At 41.2% G+C, this 24,679-nt stretch overlaps 1 protein-coding gene and 1 long non-coding RNA gene across 2 annotated transcripts in view; one reads left to right on the top strand and one right to left on the bottom strand.

Moving 5' to 3' along the window:
- Positions 1-24,454, bottom strand: part of LRRC8B (leucine rich repeat containing 8 VRAC subunit B) — a 64,442-nt gene extending 39,988 nt beyond the window's left edge. Inside the window, exon 1 of the mRNA XM_032867071.1 lies at positions 24,284-24,454. The gene's annotated coding sequence lies outside the window, so the exon portion shown is untranslated. The remainder of the gene's footprint in view (positions 1-24,283) is intronic.
- On the top strand, positions 57-4,864 carry LOC116873337. The gene is made up of 3 exons (XR_004383791.1): positions 57-204; positions 1,392-1,507; positions 4,120-4,864. It is a non-coding gene; the product is annotated as an uncharacterized LOC116873337 (long non-coding RNA).
- Positions 24,455-24,679: the final 225 nt, after the last annotated feature.

Raw genomic sequence — 24,679 nt, 5'->3', positions numbered from 1 at the left:
ACAAATAAGTGACTTAGTGAGGACTTTTAGGATGAAGGTTCCAGAATGAAGAGTATGGCTTGACTTGACTCACAGAAGAGAACCATGAGAGATTCTAAAACAGAATGCAAGCCATGTTTCAGGAAGACTAACCTGGGGGTGGGGAGCACAGGAGATACAGGGGCAGCAGAAGAAAGCGAGGCAGAATGAAGGCAAAGGAACCAGGTAGGATCCTACTGCAGTAATTCAATAACTGAGCAGCAAAGACTTGAACTGGGGAGTGTCAGTGAAAATGACCAGGGATGAAGGAATTTAGTAGTATTACGAGAGAAAACCTGACAAATACTGGCTGGTGGGAGAGATGGGGACAGGAAAGAGGAATCAAGCTGGGCTGATAAAAGGCTTTAATCATTACATGCTAGTTATTATTCCAATATTCACTGGAATACCAATGAGCAAGCCCATGAATTTTGCTTTTGTTCTAAATCAAGGATAATTTATTAACCTAATTAAGGTTTCAGACCTTTATAAGGGGTCTGGCAGAGCTAAGTTTTGACTGAATATTGGTCTCAAGAGTGAAGCCAGTTGGAAAGCTGAGGAAGGTGAGACAAAAGGACATTTAGGGTCAGGTCATAAAGAGACATGGGCACTATGTCATGGAGTCAATGAGGGGTTTTATACAAGGGGGTGACATGATCTGGTGAGTGTCAAATTTTAAGTTTAGAAATCTAGAATCTGCTGCTTTGGTGGGAGCATGAGGGATTCATTAGAAGGGGAAATATACAATGTGGGTAGAGTACCAGATCAACAGTTGAAGAGGTAAAACAAGAAAGAAGGTTTGAACTAAGATGTGCCTAGATGGGAAGAGGAGAGGGGATAAAAGGAAACACTTTTAAGCACCTCAGGCGGGTACTAAACAGCTTATGGACATGGATTCTAGGTTCCTCAGGTATTGCTCAGAAGGACTTGGTGGCAGACTAGATGTTCAGGACTCCCAGGGCTCAAGGGCAAGTGACCACCCTAGTCTTGGCCAAGGGTCAATTGTGAACATTTGTGGAGGAGACTGATGAGTGTGGTTTTTAAAACTCTAAGTTTGTGGTACACTCTAGGGAGAAGCAGACACATAAATGAATTTGTTACACTGCACATTTTTGGCGCTGACTCTGGCTAATACTGGTTGAAAAGCTTGGTAACTTGGAAAAAAATATTTAAAATAAAAAACTTAAGGTAGTCTGGTCCATCTTCTATAAAAAATTCATTTATACATTCCTTTCTAAATATTTCCTTTAAAGATGAGACTAAATTTCTAGGAAGGCAATCAACTAGACTAATATATATCACCTGTATTTTGTAATACACACACACATGCACCTACCCTCTTTGCTTTGAATGGCTTCTACTTGTCTGTCCAGCTGGAGGTAAACAAGATTGGAAGTAATCAAAGACACCTGACAGTAATCAAAGCCTCCTTACTGTAAGGGCTCCATTGCCTTCCTGATCATGAACTGCCAACTCTCTCACAAAATATGTAGTGTATATATTTCATTTTACTTCAGTGTTAAAAAAAAAAAAAAAGCTGCTACCTCTCCCATGGTACTTCACCTTTCATTTGTGCTCTAAACTTACTGGTGGTAAAAACAGTGAATATATTTAGTTTATCAACGAGTTAATAGAAACACGAAGGAATTCCAGATGTGGTGTGTTTTGTACCTTTGTAACTATCAATCTTTGCTAGCTTTGATAGAGTTGAAAAATGTATCCTTGGGGAAATCTAATTCTGGAGAATATTTCCTGTTTTGCTTTTCTCTAATTTATCTCTGTTTAATGTACTATAGAATTATTTAGTCTACTGTCTAGATCTACCCACTAGGCAGTAAGCTCCGAGAACACAGGGCTTTTACCTGGAGGGTGCACTGAGGTATGTCAGCACTTAGCCAGATAGTAGGGGCTTGGTAAATTATAATGGAGTGAATCAATCATAGTCCTGCAATTCTTATACTTGAAGAATTTAACATGTGTTTTTCCTTAGCATTCATGTCTCAATCTGCAAGCTTCAACTTAATCTTGAACCATGATTTCTATTTATAGACTCTGAAGAAATTCTTTCAGGACTTATGCCGCGGTGGGACCCCAGGGGGTACTGCAGGTTGTGGATGCAAAGGAGTTAACATGGGGAAAACTGCAGCCAGGTCCGAAAATGTCTCAGGTACCCCAGGTGACCCCTCTGTCCAGCTCTGTCTTAGGAGGATGAGTCATGGTTTCTGTCCTACCCATGCTGCACTCACTTCTGGTTTCCTGATCTTGATTCCTGTTTCAGTCTAGGCTTCCTTTTGGTATTCTGACCCGGATTACCTGAGTTTGACATCTGTTGTTTTCATTGCTTGACACTGTGATTCCACCCCTCCACCCCCTGCCGTGGTTAAACCTACAGAACAGTCTAGGTCTGTCTTTCCACATGGACCAGAGACTGCACATAAAATAATGACACAGATATTCTAGACTAGTTTCTCTTCAAGGTTCTTACTGTCCTTCCCTATGCCCATTATAAAACATAGTAATTTCCTCACCACACCATTTGATGGGACAATCACAGTGACCACTTGTGTTCCCTCACTCATAGTAATTTTTTTTTCTGGTCAACTGGACTGAGTTGGTATGAATTATTACACAATCAAAGACAAGAAGAAGTTATTACCATAATCTAAGTTCTTATTAAGAATGAAGTGAAAAGGACTTTAAACTTAGGGGAAAAGAGATATATTCTATGTAAGCTATGCTACACATTTTCCATTTGATGTCTAGGTACGTGCAAGGAAATACACTGTGTTTGTGTACTCTTTGTGAAATGCAGTCAGTATGTAACCTATGCTACGCTTCTGAAGCCACTGGCTTGGGTCTAATTGAATTTATAGGCCAGCAATTCTAAACACATCATGTGTATCAGCGAGGCAATGTTTAGAAAGGCTCTCGTCATCTGCACAGAAGACAATTCACTTGACAGCACTCCTTTCTTGAGCAATGACTCAAGCCAGCTAGACTGAAAATAAATCTGAAGGGTACACAGCTGCCATGTAATCTGAAGTAGCCCTGTGAGCAATAACTTGATTCATTTTCTCCTATTTGTACCACTGGTTCTGCAAACAGGATTGCAATCCAACAAATGCATTTTTCCCCCACTATGAAAAGAGAGCTTTTCAGTGTCCTAGGGAGGGTTCTCCTGGATTCTTTTGTCCTCATGGGTATGGCAAATAGCACATCATGATTTCTTGATTTTATTTCATGAGAAACAGCCATTTAAACTCAGTGATCTATGTGAATCAGTTACAAATAGGGTTCTACAATTAGAGAATAATACTTTATCAAAGGAATGTTGCCATCAAAGTTTGAGGGGCCGACGGGTACCAGACTATTGACTGGGTACAAGCAACTTATCTATTTTTCATTGTAGCATTCCTTAATTCCTTGTTGTTTTTGACTTTTTATTATGGAGAATGTTAAACATACATAAATATAAAGAGAAGGGTATAAGGAGGCCAATGTGCCCACCACTCTGATACAATAATCAAAACACCCACCCTCACTGGATTACTTGAAACAAATTCTAGAGATCATAGTTTATCCTATTTCAGAATGTTATCTCTAAAACATCCAACTGGAACACCATAATCATACCCAGTGTGCTGGTATGTATTCAACAATCAGTTCTCCACGGGAGAAGAAGAGGCCTGATTCGCAGTCTTTGCCACTTCGAATGGCATAACTATTCCCACCACAGCCCCTTTCAAGCTACTAACATGACAGCACTAAAGGCGGGTTTGAGAAGAAGTGCGCAGGCACCGTGAAATGGGACTTGTGCGATGCAGATACAGGAGACATAAGTAATCTTAGGGGTGTGGATAATAGCACAGTATAGTAAAATCATTAGGAAGTGATGAGTTTGAATGTCACGTTCATTTTAATATCTTATGTTTCTACAATTGTTTCATGGCTGTGTTTAACAGCTGGCTTGCAAAAGTTCCTGAAAATACAGCAGTGGGCTCTTGTCTGCTTAGCATTCCACTGAATCATATCCAAATGATTAATTCCTTAATATTACCAACTCTCCAAATGGCTGACATGTCTTTCCTCTTTTCTTCTCAGCGGCAGAGAAACATTGTAAACAGGAAGGAAGAAGGAACTTTGTTTCAGAAGCTACAGTAAAACATCGGCCTTTCCAAATGGTTCAGAGACGCTGTGTACAGCTCCGTCTGCTGTTAAAATCTGTTTTCAGGAGATTAGACACCACCACACACACATACCTTCAATTACTAGAGAATCATAGTAATGGTTTTATTTCCTTTTAACTGCCCACTATTAGGCCCACGAGAGAGGAGGGGAGAGCGAGAGAGAAAAAGGGTAGGAGAGGGACTTGGCAGAAGGGAAAATAAGTCCCTTCCAGGTAACAAGCTTCAAGTTAATGAAGTGTTCTGCTAGCAAGATTCTCAACAAGATGTGAGACACTCCTCTGTCCCTGAGGGGTCCCACCATGGAAACTCAGGTTTGTAAAAAGCCCCTTTTAAATGTGCCTTTCAGAACTGAATATACCAGATGAGACGTAGTGGGGCCGACCCAGATTTAAGTGGGTTGTGGCCATCCTTCCATCCCTGATGAGGATGACAGGCTGTACTTCAACTCCACTTTGACCTCATGCTAAGACCAAGTCCAGTCAACGAAGTCTAGTGTCGATCAGTACTCATCCACACTCCACAGGGTAGAATCACAAATACCCTCTCCTACCAAATCTGATACCCAACTGCCTTCCCCACTATGCTTTTGAACAAACCCTTCATTCCAGGTAGGCCAGCCTACCCACTTTCTGTACGATTTTTGTATTTTGAACTTTTTATTAGGAACATAATTTTTTTTTTAAAGATTTTATTTATTTGACAGAGAGAGATCACAAGTAGAGAGAGAGAGAGAGAGGAGGAAGCAGGCTCCCTGCCTAGCAGAGAGCCTGATGTGGGACTTGATCCCAGGACCCTGAGATCATGACCTGAGCTGAAGGTAGAGGCTTAACCCACTGAGCCACCCAGGCAGCCCCAGGAACATAATTCTTAACACATACAAAGTATCAAAAATTGTTTAAGGAAGCCCCAATGTATCCTTCACTCAGCTTCGGCAATTATCAACTCCTACCACACCCACGCCCAGGATTATTTTGAGTCCTCGTGGATATATCATTTCATCCACAATTATTTCAGTATTGCAGCCATTCTTTCCTGCACACCTCTGCTTAGACAGTTCCTCTCCCCATCCCCATCTTTCCTAATTCTATGTCATCCTGCAAGGCTCAGCTCAGGTCTTACCTCCTACGTTGTTTCCACTGAACTTATCACTTAGTCATGTCACGTTGGGACATCTCTCTTGTTGCTATTCTTTGTGTTCCTTACCTCTTAAATTGTTCACTTACAACAATATCCTTAGCCTGGAAAGCAGGAAACCTCTCTCAGCATACATATACAGCAATAACAAATGCTTAGAAGGGAAAGAACTAAAGAATAATAAAGAGCATTAAATTTGGTCCCACATTTTTACACAGTATATTGACATAATTCCTTTTATGAGAAATGTCTCATAGCACAGACCAGGGTATGTTGGCACAGTATGACAAGGCAGAAATAACACTGGATGTGGAGTTACAAGGCCTGCGTTCTTGTCCCCACCCTTCTGTTTTGTCCGTTATTTTGGGTCTAAGTGACTTACGAGTCCACCCATAAAATATGAATTAACTGCAGCCATCCTCCCTCTTTCCCTTACAGGATTGTCAGAATTGAACGCAGTTACACATGTAAAAGTCGGTTTGTAATTGATAGAGCATGTTGTTAATACACATGATTATCTGTAAATGCAGAAATGTTTGGTCATAGGACTTGAAAACAAGGAAAATTACTGCTTTAGATCTTGAATGTAGGAGGGAACATTAAGTCCTTAACAGGGAAAATGGGAATGTGAGAGATCAGGTGGGATCAGGGGGGATTCAGAATCAACAAAATTAACTCTGGGAGGAATAGAAAAGCATATCTTTCCTTCTGAGACTTGAAAAACCATGGCCTTGCAGTTAAAACAAATTGGAGGAGCCCTAAAAAGAAATTGCAAAGGAAGCAAGGTATGTTGTCAGCTATTTAAAAAGAATCCTGTTACATGAAATAATTAAATGGAAAGGCAAAATTCATCATCTGATTCCCTCCAAAAAAAAAAAAAAAACCTGCAGAATTATCCAACAAAGTCATTGTCATTCTAAGTTTATGCTCCTCTAGGACATTGTCAAAGCCTTTGGCCTCTCAATTTTGCAGTTTGCTTTGACAAAAAAAATAATCATTAATATCAAACTTCCAATATTTATCATATCACACCAAATACTGCTTAAATTACAATGGAATGGAGGTTTCTCCTTCTCCCAGTAGACAAGAGGATAGATGGTTTTTATCAAGAAAACACTGTTCTACGTACCACACTATAAGTTGCACCAATGTCCTGGGAGAGACATTCAGCCTAGCTTTGCCATCCATTGCAATATTAATATATTATAAGTTTCCTTGCAAGAAAATGAAAATTACTAGGGTTGGAGAAAAGGCTGATATTTTATAAAACTCTAAATAATCTTGGGGCACCTGGGTGGCTCAGTCAGTTAAGTGTCTTGCCTTCGACTCAGGTCATGATCCTAGGGTCCTGGGATTGAGCCTAGAGCTATGGGCTCCCTGCTCAGTGGGGAGTTTGCTTCTCTCTCTCCCTCTCCTGTTACCCCTTCTTGTGCTCTCTCTGTCAAATAAATAAATAAAATCTTAAAAAAAAAAAAAAAAAAAAAAACAAAACCCCAAAACCCCGACATAATCTTGGCCAAGGTAGAAAAAACAGTTTTTCAACTTTGGACATTAATGCAATTTAGCAATAGTCGGTGAAAACAACAGCTGCTAAACCTGGTAAATCCAAATGAGATTATTAGGTTAAAATCACAGAAATACGCAGAGGATATTTCAAAATTCCCAGCACACTGACAACACAGCACCAAAGCAGAATCTCATTAGCAAAGGAAACATGTTGTTTAAAAGTTTTTTTTTTATAAGACTTCAGCATGTGTAACTTCTCTAAGGACTTCCCTAGAGAGGCAAAACACAAGAATCCAAGGGTAAACTAGAGAACAAGAATTTCCTTCCTCTCCTCCCTCTCCTTCTGCACATACCAGGTAACCCCTATGCGTCCTTACCTCTTGCTCTCACACACTCACACACACACTCACAGAGGTTTTTCAAACCATGCTTTGTTTTCCAAAAATGAGGTGATTAGAATAATCCTTCTCTCATTTAAAATAACGAAACTACCAGTCATTGCTTCTGTCACCTTCATGAACAACAACCCCACAAAGGAATTCTAGGATTTCTAACAAATACAAAGAATTTTATAATGTCTCAACTTGCATGACTTTAGGTACTGTACCCACTATGGTCAATTTGCATGGAAGATTTTTCAAGGTTAAAAAATCTACCTATCTCCAAATATCCATTCAAAATGTGAAACCATAGTTTTGGGGGGCTTGGTTTTCTTTTTTACTTGTCCATCTGCTGAATAATTCAAAATTGAATTCTGGGGAATGGGAAGATGGAAAACTTTCAGGCTAAACAGTAACTCAGAGGCTTTTCTGACCTGGTGCTGGGGCAGGTCTAATTTCTCTTAATTTGTCTATAGTGTGCTTATTTGATCAATAATTATACAAGTCTAATTTGTCAGCATTAAGCAATTTGACTGTACTTTAAAAATGACCAGGAGAAAGTCCATTTAAGTCTAGTTAACTGAAATGACAAATTATAAATTATCCAAAGAATCAGGTAGAACTTGCCCTACAAGTCCCTCCTAGGTAAATAAGACAAAAACAAGCCCAGTGTGGGAATACTTCGGCCCCAAGTAGCTGAGGTGAGCCTGAAGGAGTTGAGTAGCTGCAGTTTATTATAAGAATCTCGGAAGCTGGTGCTCGTCCCAAGGTAACCTTATGTTAAATATTCTCCTCAACCCTCACGTCAATTAACTGATTTAATGCCTCCAACAACTCCATGGGGTTATCTTTGCAGATGAAGCAATGGAAGCAGACTTGATTTACCTAAGCCTGCACGACTAGCAAACTCGTAACAGTAACACTGGCGTGAACGGGAATCTTCCAAGAGATCTTTGAGGAGGATAAAAAGTAGCTTACCTAGTGGAACCAACAAAAGACGAAGATAAAAAGTAGCTTACCTAGTGGAACCAACAAAAGACGAAACGTGCAGTTGTTCATGTTCTCGTTCATTCAGTAATAAGTGTAGCAAAAGTCTGAGCAAAGTGACTGAGCAGAGTGAACTTGAATCCTGCCTACCATCTGCCTTAACTTTAGCCAAGCTACACAGTCTGTCAGAATGCCAGCTTCTTAATTGCAGAAATAGAAATAATTCTACCTGGCCTACTTTCTACCTTCACATTGATGATACCATCAAAAGCAATGGAAACTCCCACGGCATAGGAGGGATCAGAGAACACTTGCCCACAAAGGAGTAAACTCCTCACAAAGACAGGCTCTGTTCTCCTCTGGCTACGGAATATACCCCATGTGCCCACAGTTTTCAGGCCTTCTGGAAGAGGAGGACCTGTCCTGTGTGGAGTGATTACCTGGTGTCAGTGGATCTCTCCTGTGCAGAGAGTCCTTATTCTTGCCACAGAACAGATATTACTTCCTCCAAGTCTCTTCTCATTTCTAGTCACAGGATATCCATGCTTAGAAGCTGTATTAATCCATTCGGGCTGCCATAACAAACTACCATAGATTTGGGAGGGGGTGGCCTTCATCAAGAAACTAAGTTCTCACACTTCTGGAGGCTGAGAAGTCCAATATTAAGATGCCAGAAGATTCAGTGTCTGATTAGAACTTCTTGGTTCACAGATAAATATCTTCTCCACCATGCCCCCTCACACGGTAGGAGGAATAGGCAGTCTCTGGATTCTCTAAGGGTTCTTCCCCATGACCTCATCACCTCCCAAAGGTCCCACTTCTTAATACCATCACCTTGGGGATTAGGTTTCAACATATGAATTTGGGAGAAACAGTCTACAGCAAAGTCAATGATTTTCTTAAAAATTCTATTAAGGATAAATAGAATCTTAAAAAAAAAGTCCTATTAATACAACGTGTATTCATCAGTACTCTGAAATTTGAGGCTTTGGGGGGGGACCCAATATGTAACCAAGATAGAACTTATTCTATTCCTTCTATGAATAATGATTCAAAAGTTAGGAGCAACAATCAAACCAGTAAAACTTCGGCGAGCATAGTTTGTATTAAGTAATTGCCACAGGATCCTTGTAATGAAAGGACATAGGACAATTTAACCTTACCACTCCTTTCTCAAGTTTCTTTTGTATTAGTCTCCTCTCTTCCAACCCCACTGCTCTACTTGGTCTCCCAAGGTGACCTCTCTTATCTTAGCTGCTGGCATTACTTCCCAAAAAATCTGATGTCACCTTTGGCTTAAAATCTTCATTGTGTCTCCTCCTGATGAGGTTGTATGCTTGCTTATAGAGTTAAAAATGCACCTCTAAGCCTACCCCAGGTGGAGACTGAGCCAGAATCGGCACTGAGTGTTCCAACTCCCACTCCCAGCTTGTCTTTATTCATTCCATGAAGGGGGAAAGCTGCCTTTGGTGGCAAGGTGTACACTGTGTAGGTATTTAAGAAGTCATTGAGTGTGGGATTGACTCGAAGTATATTTTCTCATCAGTGTGAAAGCCATTACAGCAGATAACAAAACTGGCAAAATGTAGATTCATCAGGTAAAAAGAAGGGAGCCACATGGCCAAAGAAATAAGTTACAGTTGGAAGGTATTTTAGGCTCTCAAGACACAGGGCAATAGATACCTGCAAGCTTCAGCTTCCTTTAGTTCCAAAAATGTGTCGTGCTCGGGGACTTTATATCTAAAACACTGTGCTAAATTATTTTACCCTGTACATGCCCCTTAAATATACAGATAAAAGCAAAGCAAAACCTAAAAAGTAACAATAAACCAAAAAATAATTCTCTAGGCATGCCTGGGTGGCTTAGTCGGTTAAGTATCCGACTCCTGATTTTGACTCAGGTCATGTCAGGGTCATGAGCTGAGCCCCATGTTGGGCTCTGTGCTAGGCGAGGAGCCTGCTTAAGATTCTCACTCTTGGGGCACCTGGGTGGCTCAATCAGTTAAGCCTCTGACTTTGGCTCAGGTCATCATCTCAGGGTCCTAATATCAAACCCTGTGTCTGCTCAGCAGGGTGTCTGCTTGTCCCTCTCCCTCTGCTTTCTGCTCCTTTCCTTGCCTGTGTTCCCTCCCTCAAATAAAATCTAAAAAAAAAAAAAAAAAAAAAAAAATTTTTATCTCCCTTGCTCTCTAAAAAATTAAATAAAAAATAAAAATAATTGTCCAGAAGGTGGGGTAACTGGAATATTTTATTTACTCTTTGGACAATTCATTAGGAGCTCTCAAGAATATGATACCTGAAGATGTAATATATGAAAGAATAAACATTCATGTGGAGGGATAAAAAAATACCTTTGGGGGGGCACCTGGCTGGCTCAATCAGCAAAGCATGCGACCCTCAATCTCAGGGGTCTAAGTTTGAGCCCCATAGTAGGTGTAAAGATTACTTTAAAAAATGTAAAAAAAAAAAAAAAAAAAAGATCTATGGGCATCTTCTCCCAGATCTTATGGAAAAACTTATTTCTACAATATCTAGAAAATATATCATTGTAATTCTAAAGCAAGTATACAATAAGCTCACATTAGTAGTTTAACCACTTATCTTAAACAAATTCAATGGATGGGAGCTAACACTACAAGCTGTTAGTAGTAATCAAGATAGTTATTTAATTTTGAAAAAAGTCTAAGTACCTTGAAGGAAAGAAAACCTAAACTGGCAAATCTTCTCTATTGGAAGATTCAGTTGAACAATGCAAAATCAAGCAATAATGACTGGTAAACCTTAAAACCGGTCCAAGATTCCCTGTCATGTAATATGCTTTGGCAGAAATACTTGTGCAGTGGGTTGACTCTGAGGCCCTAACTTCTGTACTCCATTCCCTCTGCAGGCTCCCGTTTCTCTTCCTTCACCTTCATGACTCATGGGTAGAGAGGGACTGCTGAAGTGTGGAAACAATGGGAAGAGTGAAGCTTAAATCAGCTTGTAACTATAGGTATTCCCCCCAAGTTGGGCTGGTCCAGTTCTGCCACCAATAAAGATCGAGCCATGCCTGAAAAACCCCCAGATCCCTTTTTAGCATTGTAAACCATGTAGGAGATGCTCATTACATCTGCTTTGTTCTTTATTTTTATGGTGCCCATCACCATAGTAACAAGGCACATAGATGGAAAAGTAGGCTAGAAATACCCAAATATGGGGGTGGGGATGGAGACTATGGGGGAAAGGGCCTTTCACTGATTGAGAGAAAAGGCTAAAGTTTCTTCTATCAGAGATGTCAGTACATTAATGGGCAACCTAACTGAAAAAAGTAGGCTTTGTCTTTAAGTGGGCCACAGCAGAGAGCGGCCTAAAAATTCAATAAATATCAATATTTATAGGAGGTGGACTTGCCAGGTTTCTGAGGTTTTAAAGCCAGAAATAAAATCTTGTATGCAAATAGAAATTTCTACAACAGCCTGTAATTTTGAAAATCAGGGACTCCTCTCACAGTATGGATGATTACTATTAACATTTTTTTGGTTACTTTGTAGTACTAAAAGTTGAGACATCTGTTAAGGAAGTGTGGCTGAGAAGATAAGTTAATACAATGACTATATTTTTGAAAGTGACAAGTTTATCTTCAAAGTTTTTGTATAAAATGTCCCAAAAGGAAATCCCTAGGTGGTAATTGGGGGTGACTGTTGTTTCATCCTAGGGAGTCACTGCCCCAGTTGAAACTGGGACAAGGCCATTTCCATCTGCAGCCCCTCTGCTCTTTGTAGGTGCAGAGGTCTTCACTGGCACTATCAGTGCCTTTATGCTCTTTTTTTTTCTTTTCTTTTCTTTTCTTTTTTTTCCCTTTATGCTCTTTAAAGTGACAATGGGCCAAAGATTCATCTGTAAGAAATCTTCCCATTCTAAGATCTTTTTTTTTTCTTTTTTTCTTTTTCCTTCCCTGCTGCCAGCCTGAGTCCTCCTTTCTAGGATGTCTGGAATACCTGGGTTGTTATTTACATTGTTACTGGTCAGGAAATAAGAAAAGGAGCCATACTAGCCACATAAACTACTTGTTTTACTACACAGGCTTTTTACTACATAGGTTTTACTCTGTCTAAATAAAAATGTTGCAAAAAAAAATACGGAGATGTTTTATAGACTACAGTTGTTTTAGAGAATTTAACACTAGCACCTGGGGCACCTTCATGGCTCAAGTTGGTTATGCATCCGACTCTTGATTTTGGCTCAGGTCAAGATCTCAGGGTTGTGAGATCAAGCCCCATGTCGGGCTCCTCATGGGTCATGGAGTCTGCTTAAGATTCTCCTCTCCCTCAGCATCTCTTGCTTCCCCTCTGCCTCTCAAAACAACAACAACAAGAACCTCCCCCCACAGCAAAACAAAACAAAAAACTGCTCTAGCAACGTACAGATTTTAGTGGAAAAAGCAACAGAAAACTTTGTCAGAATCTTGACTCAGCCACCAACAAGTTGTGACTCTGTGGACAATTTTTACTTTGCCTTTCTCAATCGTAATTCTTATTAGAAAAAAGAAAGGACTGAAGTAGACCAGGCATATGAGCTCGAGGATATCTAAAGATGATCTCAAGGCATGTTAAAATGTTATGCATATGAGTAGATGTATATTACTTTGGAAAAGACCCTCAAGGATATGCATAACATAAAGTTAAAAATCAATAGACACTCTGTCTCTTCCACATTGCTCTAAAATAGCAGGACTTGAATCAAATAAAGCAAATGCATTGAACTCAGACTCAAGTGAGCATAATATTCAGGTCTTTTCAAATCCCCACGCCAGGGATGCTGTCTCTGACCATGTTATCCAAACCTCACAGCAACCACTCTCTAGCCCTTTACATTGCTTTATTTTTCTTCATATCATTTAGCACATGACATTTTATCTTGCATTTGCTTATTATCTATATTCCCCCTGCTAAAATATATGATCCAAGCAAAAAAAATTTTTTTTTTTTCTCTTTTCACTGTTGGATTTATTCCCAGTGCCTGGCATGACGCTTAGCAAATATTAAGTGCTCAAAAGAAAAAAAAAAAACAAAAAATCAAAAACCCAAATGAATTAACTTTTTAAAAGCCATAAAATCAAAAACAGCAGAACAAAAACTCAAATACATTCTTTTTTCTTTTTTCTTTTTTTTAAAGTCTGGGGGCCTGCTAACAGCCATGCATTTTACTAAGCATGTTGCAAGCCTATGTATTTTACCTCATATTTAAGGCATGTTTTCCAATTTTTAGAGCCTTTTATAAACTAACACATCTGGGAAAAGGTTCCAGGCAATATACTGCAGAAAAAACTGCTTCATCAGTTATCAGAGTTGCCACTAACTTGTTGGGTTTGCTTAGAGAAGCCACAAGTCCCCACACAAACTCCATTTCCATGTTTATATCCTGCGGATAATATTTGCCCCACCTACTGCCAGTCATCAGGAGAATAAATGCTCTAGTATGTTAAAAGTGATGTACAAACATAAGTTATATGGTAGGGGTTCTTGTAAAGTGCTTCAGGAGAGATTTGCTCTAAGATGTGGGGGAAGGTAAGAGAGCAGGGGACACCTGTACAGCGTTCTTTCCTACAGAGCCAGAGCATCCAGGAACTCAGAGGATCCCAGTAAAGCCTCCTTACTCAGCATGACGATAGCCAGGCTCAACATCTCTCTTCAGGATGCATTACTCTATAAAGAAAAAAAAAAAAAATGTTCTAAATCTAGCCTGGGACCAATCCTTTTGCATGCTCTAATTCACAACCTCCTCCTGGGAAGAAATTAGCATTCTTGATAAAACTCTGAAAAACGGTTTTTTTTTTTTTCCTCCATAGGATTGAGACTTATTCTTAGAAACTAGTCACCTACTGACCCAGCTCACCTTTAGTTACGTGTCTGGTGATCTTTACCCACTTTCTTCTTTCAGTGTTCTGTTTCCTCGTCTAACAATGGGTATAATAAATCATTTTGGCATCAAATTAGCTTCCACCAGATTATATATATATATATTTATATATATATCCACTCTCTTTCCCTATTGAATGCTCTTTCCTCTCAAAAGGAAATTTTAAATTGGCCTACTAGAGGCCCTTTCCCTTAGAGCTGACAGCTAATTTGACTGAGGAGTTTCCATAGCAGCCAAACCACTTGATCTTCAAACAGGGTATGAGGTTTGGGGGTCATTTTTTTTTTAAGAGAGGGGTACTCTGGTAGAATCTATCTGTAGATCACCAATTAATCCATGTCTAAAAGTATCTGCTTCAAAACACCAGATGTCATCTTGATTTTTTCTAGCCATCTCCTTTTCTCCTTTCACATTTATCTTTTTCCCCTTTCTGAAAGGAAGGCATATACCTCACTTTTCAGGAGTCTGCTTATAGTGCCCTACCTTGGGATGTAAAAATCTTCAAGCCCCAAGCAGAGGGCCATTTTGAAATACCCATAAAGGTTATAGATGCAATGAAAGTAAGTGATTTTCATGACTGAGAAACAAATCTTTTTGGAGTCAGAGGAAAGTTTCCATTTTTTTTTGCTTCAAATGCTAGAGCAAGACCTAATCAACGGAGAATAGAAAACTGAATAGCATACAATAGAATAGGAAAACTGAAAAACATTTTTGAGATCAGACACTAGCTAACTTTTGATAGGTAACTCAGGAATTTAAAAATAGAGTCGGGGGCCTGGCTCAGTCAGTCAAATATCCAACTTTTGATTTCGGCTTAGGTCATTATCTTGATTCAGCTTAGGGGTTGTGAGATCAAGCCCTGCATCCAGCTCCGTGCTGGGTGTGGGGCTTCCTTAAGATCTCCTCCTCCTCTTCTGCCCTCTTCCCCTCTAAAAAAAAATGGTAGAGTTACATTGCCTTCATCCCCATATACTTATTTATATAGAAAGATTTCTTGAACACTACATTAAAAAAAGGAACACTTGATTTGATAATAGAGGCTATCTTACTCTAGCAATAAGTAATATTTATGCATAAATAAATGATTTTTAAGCCCCATGAATTTTGAGGGATGATTTTTCTCACAAAAGTTTGCCTATATCTAAAAATGATTAATCAAAATTCTAATATACCTGTTGTTCTGATCAGTTGTGTACTAGTAAAAACAACAATTTAATCCAAAATAGATTTTATTAAACAGAGCCTTATTGTCACAAGAACTTTTAAAAAAAGATATATGTAAATGTGTGTGTCTCACAAGAGTTTGAAAAGGTAATCAATGGAGGATTTTCAAACATAAGAATGTAACATTGGGCTTAAGTTTTATAGGAAAAGAGAGATGAAATGAGTTCCATAAGGGAAATACTATACAAAATTCCTGACTTCTCAAAGAGCTTGTTCACATGTTTTTTTAGAGGATATTATAATAGGCATGAAATTACTTTGGTGTTTAATTTCGTTGCCATGAGGTACATCACAAAAAGTGTTTTCTAAAGAAATCAATATTTATAATAGCAGAAATGTCATCTTCCAGAACTATTTAAAATCACGATAAAAAAACTTTAGATATTCATTTTTATTTAGTTTTAAATATTTTATTTATTTATTTGAAAGAGAGAGAGAGCGAGAGCGCGCACAGAGGCAGGGGGAGAGGCAGTAAGAGAGAGAAGCCGACTCCCTGCTGAGTCTGGGGAGCCGGTCTCAGAGCCTGATCTCAGGACCCTGAGATCATGACCTGAGCAAAGCCAGACGCTTAACCAACTGAACCAGCCAGATGCTCCTAGATATTAACTTTTAAAGTGTATTGGGGAGAGCTCACAGTTTTTCAAATCCTTTAAGGGGTACTAGAAGAAAAAAAAATATCAAAGATACTACTCTAAACTACCTCTAAGCCAAGAGCCTGTGTTGACTAAAGTTTTGACTTCTAATAGAGAGACAAAACCAGGACTATTTCAGAAAAGTGCGGAATCTGTCGGAAGCACCCCCTGCAAAACCATAACTCTGAACACAGTAAATATTCAATAAACACCATTTATTGACAAAATATTTTGGCCATTTAAATGACATCTATTAATAGCATATATGTAATATCCCTTCCTATTTCTAACCTTCAAGGAGAGCTTTCAAATTTTGGTCAAATACCAGTCAAAAGTATGTTACCAGAACAAATCCATAATAAGTATGTAGAGTTTCATTCCTAATTCTTTCCCATTTATTCATGTACATTCCCAGTACGATGCCTGGCCCAGGAAACCCAGGAGAGAAATAAAATAATCCTTACAAGAGGATCTAGGAGGTGACAGAGGTGCTCCCTGGCATAGGTATTATGATAGGTGTGCAAAACTCAGAGCCAGCAAGAGTAGGGACTGTGGCGCTCTCCTGGGTGGTAGGCAGAGGGAGTGTGTCTGCAATGGTCTTTCAGTGTAAATATGCTTTAACTGATCCTTGAAAGATGGGCGGGTGACTGACAGAGGAGACCAACGTCCCAGGTAGAGAGGGAAGGAACAAACCCAGGAGTACAGCCATCTGACTGTCTCATGCCTTCCTCCTCTACTGCTAAGAGTCTAGGATGGCTGGTAGGGGGGGTGTGACCATGCACACTTTCCATGGTATGCACCATGATTTAGTGATTTAGAAATGACGGGGTGGCAGGAGGTGAAGCTGGAAAGTTATGGAAGCAGACAAAAGAGGATTTGATTATATGGTTCACTGAGGCGTTTGGATTTGATCCTGTGGCAAAGCAAGTCATTAAAGGATTATTGAACTAGGCAGTCATGGTAAGAGATTTGCCTTTCAGAATGATTACTTCCCTGCAGGGTGGACAACAAATTTGGGGGGGGGGCAGTGGAGGGTACAGAAGACTACAAACTGAACTATGAGCTGGAAGACCATTAGCAGTTGTCCTGGAAAAGACTCTGGGGAGTAAAAAGGCTGTGGAGGAAGGGTGTAGATGGAAAAACCTGAAGGACGTGGTCCCTGGACAAATTGGTTACAAACTGTACAAGGAGTGGTTGGGGGGATGAGGCAAGGAAAAGCCCAGAAGGGCATCTAGATTTTTATGGGTTATGTAATTGGGTAAGTAGTATTGCTATTTACAAAAAAAGTATGGACTCTAAAGACAAATTATCAAGTTTTGGGGAAACAAAATATCTTCAGTACACTAACTCCAGTCCCTCATTTGTTCTATGAGGCAGGCAGCACAGGTATAATCTGCAATCTCTGCTCAAAGGAGTAAATTTTTTTGCCCAATCTCATATGCAACAGTTTGGGAAGGTTACTATATACCCAGCTCAAGAGTCGGTAAACAAAGGAGACAAGACCCATATGTTCAACAGAACTTATATTCTGTTGGGGGCAAGGGGAGTAGAGGACAAATCAGCAAGCAACCAATAAACTAAGAGCTGAAAGACCTATGATAGGGCAGGTGTGGGGGATATGGGTACTTCATCTGAGATGGTCAGGGAAAGCATCTCTGAAGTCCCATTTGAGATGATCTTTCATTGAGGAGAAAGCAGCATTTATGTAAATTAATAGGGGAAGAGCATTTCCAGACAGAGAACAGCAACCGAGAAGTCCCTGAGGTGGGAACAAGGTTGGTGTGCCACTGAGGGAGGAATTCCAAATACTGGGGCAAGTGGGGAGCGAGAGGCAGTCCTGGTTCCAAGGTATTCCTGGGAAGGTGAAGTTGAAAGACTTGTGGCCCCTTAGGGCAGCAGTGGCATAGCATAAACTCTCTTGGGGAAACCTGCAAACCTCAATGCACAACGCTGGCATCTGAGAAACTGCGTCATGACTCACAGATGCTTTTGGAAGTCAAGCCATTGCTCAGTGAGGACTGCCTATTTTGGCACTGAAATAGGGCCAGAAACAAACTCATTTAGTCTTGCCTAGAGGGATGAGCTTTAAAATCTTTAGATGAACAGAATTCATTTTATATTTATCCACTCAGAGCAAGAAACAATCTGCAGTATAATGGCAGGGGGCTCTGCCCCAAGTCTTGGTCATGCCCTGGCACACTACATGGAAGCAGAGCCTCCTCGCCCACCCTCCAACGTTCTCAGTGGGATCAGAAAGGCAGCATTTGCTCCAAAGGATCCCCCAGTAGCTCAGCAAGGAAAAATGGTACCCCACTGCCAACGTGCCGAGCAGGGTTCTTGCCTATGTACACCTGAGAGCCTTGGAGGGGATGTTGGTGTTGCCTCCTGGCGCTCACACAGGCCACCCGGGCTCAGCAGCCCAGCCAGCTCTCTGCATTGCCCGTGCCTCCCATCCTGTAGTCATTTTCCACTGCTGCTTTATGGGCTACCTGGTCTTCTGCCAGCAGTCTTTCATATGGCCCTCATTCGGCCAAATGGCTTTAAATTCCACTTGCCAAGGGTGATGCTGATCAACCCTATGACCCTCTCTGGAAAGAGCCTACTCTATAGCTCGAACTTGATCAGATGCATCTGCTTGGTGTATCAAAAAAAGTATCTGTATTTAAAGTTTGCCAATGTGGCATGAATAAATTATAAAAGAATTAAATTATTTCCAAATTATGTAGCTCCTTTCAGAGTATCACAGTGAGAAGTTATAGATTATATGCACTTACTTTAAAGACGGCTGCAAGCATTATGAAACACCCTCTTTGGAATGGTGTTGGAAACCTGTGACACATTACAATCCATGCCGAGGAGCAGGCTCATTTCATGTCTGAGCTCATTTCAAACTACACTCCCACACCATCTCTACTTTACCTCACTGCCCGATTTTTTCTTCCTAAAGTCACCATTCAACTTGTGACGATAGGACATTTACTTGTACTTCTATACTACCTATACTACTACTACTTCTTCTTCTTCTTCTTCTTTTTTTTTTTTTTTTAAGATTTTATTTATTTGAGAGAGAGAGTTTGAGTAGAGGGGGAAAGGAAGCAGTGGGAGAGGGAGAAGCAGACACCCTTCATAGCAGGGAGCCCAATGCGGGGCGTGATCCCAGGATCCTGGGATTATGACCTGAGCTGAAAGCAGAGCCTTCACCGACTGAGTCACCTAGGCACCCTTCTCCTTCTGAACAAATTTTTTAGTGGCAATTTTTCATTTAATTGCAGCAATCAATTCACCTGTCTCCCCCAGTAACCCGCAACCTCCATGGGGCAGGGACCATGTACATTTTTGTTTTTCTTCTGTCCCCAGAACCTGGCACAGTATCAGTAGCCGTTTACTAAATAGATGCTTAAAGAATACTATGACATACACTTCCTGGCGGAAATGTTTCAGCTTCTGAGAGCAGATCAGACAAAAATCATTCAAATCAAGGTTGAAGGAGGTTAAGGCTAAACTGTTCTGCTTTTAATCAAAAAATACAGGGAAAGACTCTGATGCTAGTTGGGTTTAAACTGGTTTGGGAGATGACTCTCAAAAAGTGTAATAATTTAACAATGCTTATTTGGATATGTATGAAGATGAACAATTTTAAAACCTTTTGTTTAAAGGGATAAGAGTTCATTCTCGGAAAGATTCACTCAGATTAGCTCCAAATTTTAAACAAAGTTACCGTTTAAAGTAGGCACTCTACTTTAATCCTCCTGTCTGATTCTTGCCCCCAGTTTGCAGATGAGGAAATGGAGGGTACAAGAGGCAAAGGCTGCATACTGAGTAAGCAGCAGAGCCAGGATTCACATGCAGGTCTGTTCGATTACAAGAGCTAGGTTTTTAATCTATGCCACACATTAAACTAGGAAGTAAACGCTGACATTTAGAAATAAAGCATTGCATCCTCCTGTGGAAAGATACAAGACTATGTAAGTCTGATACTACCAATTGGGGCAAATATTGAAGTATTAAAAAAAAAAAGGATCTGGAGGCCAGTGACGTGGTAGCAGGGAAACTAGACAATTTATGACAAAGGAATAAGAAGAAACATGAACTGTCATCTACTAAAAGCTTGCTTTATGCCAGATAATGTATTAGATGCTTTAATGTTAATATTTCCTTCAATCCTAAGAATCTCGTAAAATGGGTAATAAGAGTCAAGAAAACAGGGGTGTAGAATAACTGTGGTGTTTGGCTACCACAGTGTTCCTTCCCTCCTTCCTAACGATGTGAACCTCCCACATTTCAGTGGGGCACAAGGTTGTTGGGAATAAGGACAATAGTCTCCAGTCTCTATTCCAGCTAGGTGAGGTCACACTGCTAAGTTCTGGCCAATGAGATGGAGCACGGAGTGTATGACGGCCTCTGGGAAATTTCTATAAGAGACCATGGTCTCTTGCCTTTCCCCCTTTCCCCCTACCTTCCTTCTTTCCGCCTTTCTACTACTTGGAACCCACGCGTGATGGCTGAGGCTCCATTGAGGACCGTGAGGTTGGGTCTCTTCTGATGTGTGGTAGATCTTTAAGGTGGAACCAGTCTAGGTCTCAGAAAACTGTAAAACCATTATACCGGCCCTGGATGGTCTCTTTATAAACTTTTTTTTTGGTGTGAAAGAGAAACAAACATCACTTCGTCTAAACCACTGTTTTTGCGGTCTCTGTGACTGGCAACTAATCTTAATTAATCCAGCAACTGGTTCATCAGGCCCTTCTGCAAAGTCCACACTCTTGGGTAGAAGCTAAAGAACCTTTGTTTATAATTTGTGATAGACTGGGGGGAAGGGGGGCAGTGTAAAAAGGCTGAAAAGGAATTTGAGAGAAGAAAAGGTTCAAATATGCTCTCAAATCTGCACACCTGAGAAGAGATCAAAAGGAATATGCTACTCAACAGTAAAGAATTCAGTTTCCATCAGAGCTGGGCAGGAGGAGAGCTCTGTCACCTGCACAGAGCTGGAAATAGAAGAGAAATAGAAGCAACACAGCTGGTAGCTTCTGAGAAAGATGCTGCTGGCTGAGGAGTTAAGCACTGGAGAATGGAGCCCTGGAAATGGTCACAGGATGAGACAGACAAGAAGAATTACAAGGAACTCTGAAATTGAAGAAGCAGGAGATGAAGCTCAAAGATACACAGTCTGCAAAGGAACAAGCAGAATCATGTGACCCATATCAAAGACAGCATAAAGGTCAAAAAGGCAAAAGGAAAGGTCAAGAACGAAGCTCTGACAACTCATTTTTATTCATTTCCTTTACACAGGTTTACAACAGCATTGAAGAAGTGAATTTAAATTGTCGCAATTGAGTGGAATCCTAAATGAGAGGAAGTCACAGAACAGGGAGTTTATTATTACCCTTTGCTCAATTTCTAAATGAACAACAGTGATAAGAACTTAGCAGAGAGATTCAGTGACTGGAGTTAGGCCTCATTTTGTTTGAAATCAATCTTCATGATTCAGAAGAGGAAAAATAATTTATGTCTGCCAAAGACACTACTTAAACATCAGGAAAAAAGTAACTCACAATAAAGGTATGTAGGAAGTGTAGAAAATACAGATGGGAAATAAAATGAAAGCAGGTGATAGCAATAAAAGAAAAGACGGGAATATGAAAACATACACAACAGAGATGAGAATGAATTTTATAACTGGTTAAAAAAAAATTCTGTGCTGTAACTGGACCTTCCAGGTTTCTTTTGAGTGGTCACAGGTCTGAACTGTTTGTGGAACATCCAGTATTCTTGTCTGGGAGCAGGGAAGGACATGCTACGTGGAAGGCAAAGCAAATCATTCCACCAAGTCTGGAGTAACACGACAGCTTTAGCATACATTCATTTGCTATTATCAGTGTATGCTAGAAGAGGGAAGGAAAGGAGAAACAAAAATAAAACTTGAAAATTCAACTTGAGAGATACCAAATGTAAATCGAGGATTAAATAAGCTATTTTTTTGTATGGGCAATAAAAGACAAAATTAGAAAAGCACATACAAATACGCAGATACCATTAAGAAGGATTTGAAATTTTTTTCAGTTGTTTACAAATAAATTGGTTAAAGCAAGAATCTTTTAAATATTAAAATATTTGCCTGTTTCAGCCTCAAGAAAACAACAAAAACATCACAAATTTCAGGCCACTGAAAGAAAATACCCACACAGTCTTAAAATACTTGGAGTGATAATGGAATGTTATTCAGTGCTAAAAAGAAGTGAGCTACAAAGCCATGAAATGACCTGGAGACAACTTATATGTATAATACTAAGTGTAAGAAGCCAATGTGAAAAGGCTACGGACCGTATGACTCCAACTGTGATAGTCTGGAAAAGTCATAACTATGGAGACCATAAAATGATCAGTTGTCGGCAGTGGGAGAGGGAGGGATGAAAAGGTGGGGCACAGGGATTTTTAGAGGAGTGATACTGTGATATAGTATCATAGTCTATTATTACAGTGGTGGATACATGTTACTGTATATTTGAACACCACCAAGAGCTAACCCTAATGTAAACTATGGACTTTGGGTGGTAACAATGCGTCAGTGTAGGCTCACTGATTGTAATGAACGTACCACTCTGGCAGGGGTTGTCAATAATGGGGCAGGCTATACAGGGTGGGGAGGGCAAGGGAGCTTTAAGAAAAACCTCTGCACTTTACTTTCAATTTTGCTATGAACCTAAAATTGCTCTAAAAAAAAAAAAATGAAGTCTATCTGGTATCTTCTTCAAGTTGTATCGATTAGGGCACTTTTCATTTTAATCAATGTTGGTGCTTTCATTCTGAGGATTACGAAGAATGAAGCAGCGATGGGGAATGGTCTTAGAAAAGCAAATCTGGACAAGCAGTCAAATGAAATCACTCCAAATCTGAAAATATACATGTCAGGCTGAACATGTTGAAGAAAAACAGAATAAGCTTTGAAGAACAGTAAATTTATTTATAACATGTAGATTTTTATTTTTTGCTACAATAAAAACATTTTAGGGGATAGTAGGTGTAAGAAAAAGTGCTATGATTCAACTGTACAACCAGTGACAACCTTGACTCCTTCTTTACCTGAACTGAAAGTAATAGCAGACACGTTAAGGCTTATATTCTTAAAGCACACAGGCCCAATTACTTAGGGGGTTAGCTGTCATTTTATATTCTCTTCAAGAGTGGAGCTTCGGACTAGAAAAGTCAGGGGCAAAAGAAAGTCACCTTGGCACCCACAACTCAAAGGAGTACTTTGGGTTCTCAGGAGGTGCATTCTGAACACATTAAGGACACTGGAATCATTAAATAATTATACTACATTTGACTTCTGTGCGCTTCAACCCTACACTTAGGTTTAAGAGACAGAACAGTCTGACAAAAACACATGCCATTTCATTTTCTTCTAGAAAGCAGGGAACAAATTGACTATTTCAAATTGGCTATATATTTGCAATTTAAAATTTTCATACTGCTATCTTTTTCGGAGTTTTAAAAACAGTTTTTAGGCAAGGCAAATGTATTCAAGAAAGTCCAGGCATAGGTTTTTGTTTTTAAATTTAGGTTTGTCCTTTTCTCAGGAAGGGAAAGGGGGTTGCAGAGAGCCTTTTTGACTACAAAGAAAAGTCTTCCACAAATGTCATCTGACTAAAGGCAACCTATGGACTTTGGGAAGTCAGTTGGGACACAGAGTAATGAGCCAACAACCGAGCCTCCTGCCTTCTGACCTCTCAGCACCTGCTCCTCTGAAGGAAACTCTTGGGCTTCTCTACGTGGGTATGGGTTGCCCCACACCCCTCTTCAAGCAAACGAACACCAACACCATCAAACTGTAGGTGAACAATGAGTACCTAAGGAGTTGGTCAAAGAACAGCGCAAGGGCAGGGGGCCAAGGAGAGCGACCAAAGGCGGACGCCCTCAGGAGAGGTCTGCTCACTCTAGCCTGGGAAACCAGAACCCTGATCTCGCACCGCGACGAGGGCTCACATTCAGGGGCAGCGCGGAGCCTCCTGCGGCGGAGAGGGGACCGCCTCGTCGCGGCCGCCCACTCTCCTTGCCCCGAACGACCCCAGCACCCAGGAGAGGTCCTCTCTGGGGGTTCGCTCCCTCTCTCCCGGAGACAAGGCGGCAGCGAAGCTGCCACTCATCCGGGGCCGCGGCACCTGCCTGCAGGCCCGGCTCGCAGGTGTGGCGCGGGCAGGTAACCGCACCTGCTCGGCCAACCCCACCTGCTGCGTCCCCTCACCCCGTCCTCCGCCTCCACCCGCGAGGTCCGCGCGGCTCCTCCTCCCGGAGCTGGGGGCGCCCCGCTCCGACCTACCTGCGCGACCCCGGCCCCGGGCGCCCGCGCTCCCCGCCGCGTGCGCCCCGCGCCGCTCGGGGCGCGCCGGCGGCGGCTCCGCGCCGGCACTCTCTCGGCTGACGGCTGCTGCGGGCTCAGCGGGAAGCCCCAGCGCTGCCGGGCTCGCCGCCTCCGACCGGCTCCATTGTGACGCGGCGCGTTCCGCCGGCCAATCGCGGCGCGGCGGCGCGAACCGCTGACTAAGTTCGCGTGTGGAGGGGGAGGGGACTGGGCGGAGGCGGGAGGCGGAGGCGGAGGCGGTGGCCGCGGGGCGGCGGTGGCCGTGGCGGAGGCGGAGGAGGAAGAAGAGGAAGACGCTGCGGCTGCTTCGGTAGCTGCCCCTGCTGTGAAATTTGCAGCCGCCCGGGCCGGAGT

This window comes from Lontra canadensis, unplaced genomic scaffold, assembly GCF_010015895.1.
Source record: "Lontra canadensis isolate GAN:19392208 unplaced genomic scaffold, GSC_riverotter_1.0 scaffold33, whole genome shotgun sequence".
Classification (NCBI taxonomy): Eukaryota; Metazoa; Chordata; class Mammalia; order Carnivora; family Mustelidae; genus Lontra; species Lontra canadensis.
The sequence above is the reverse complement of the archived record's forward strand: the minus strand, read 5'-3'. Positions and strand labels throughout refer to the sequence as shown.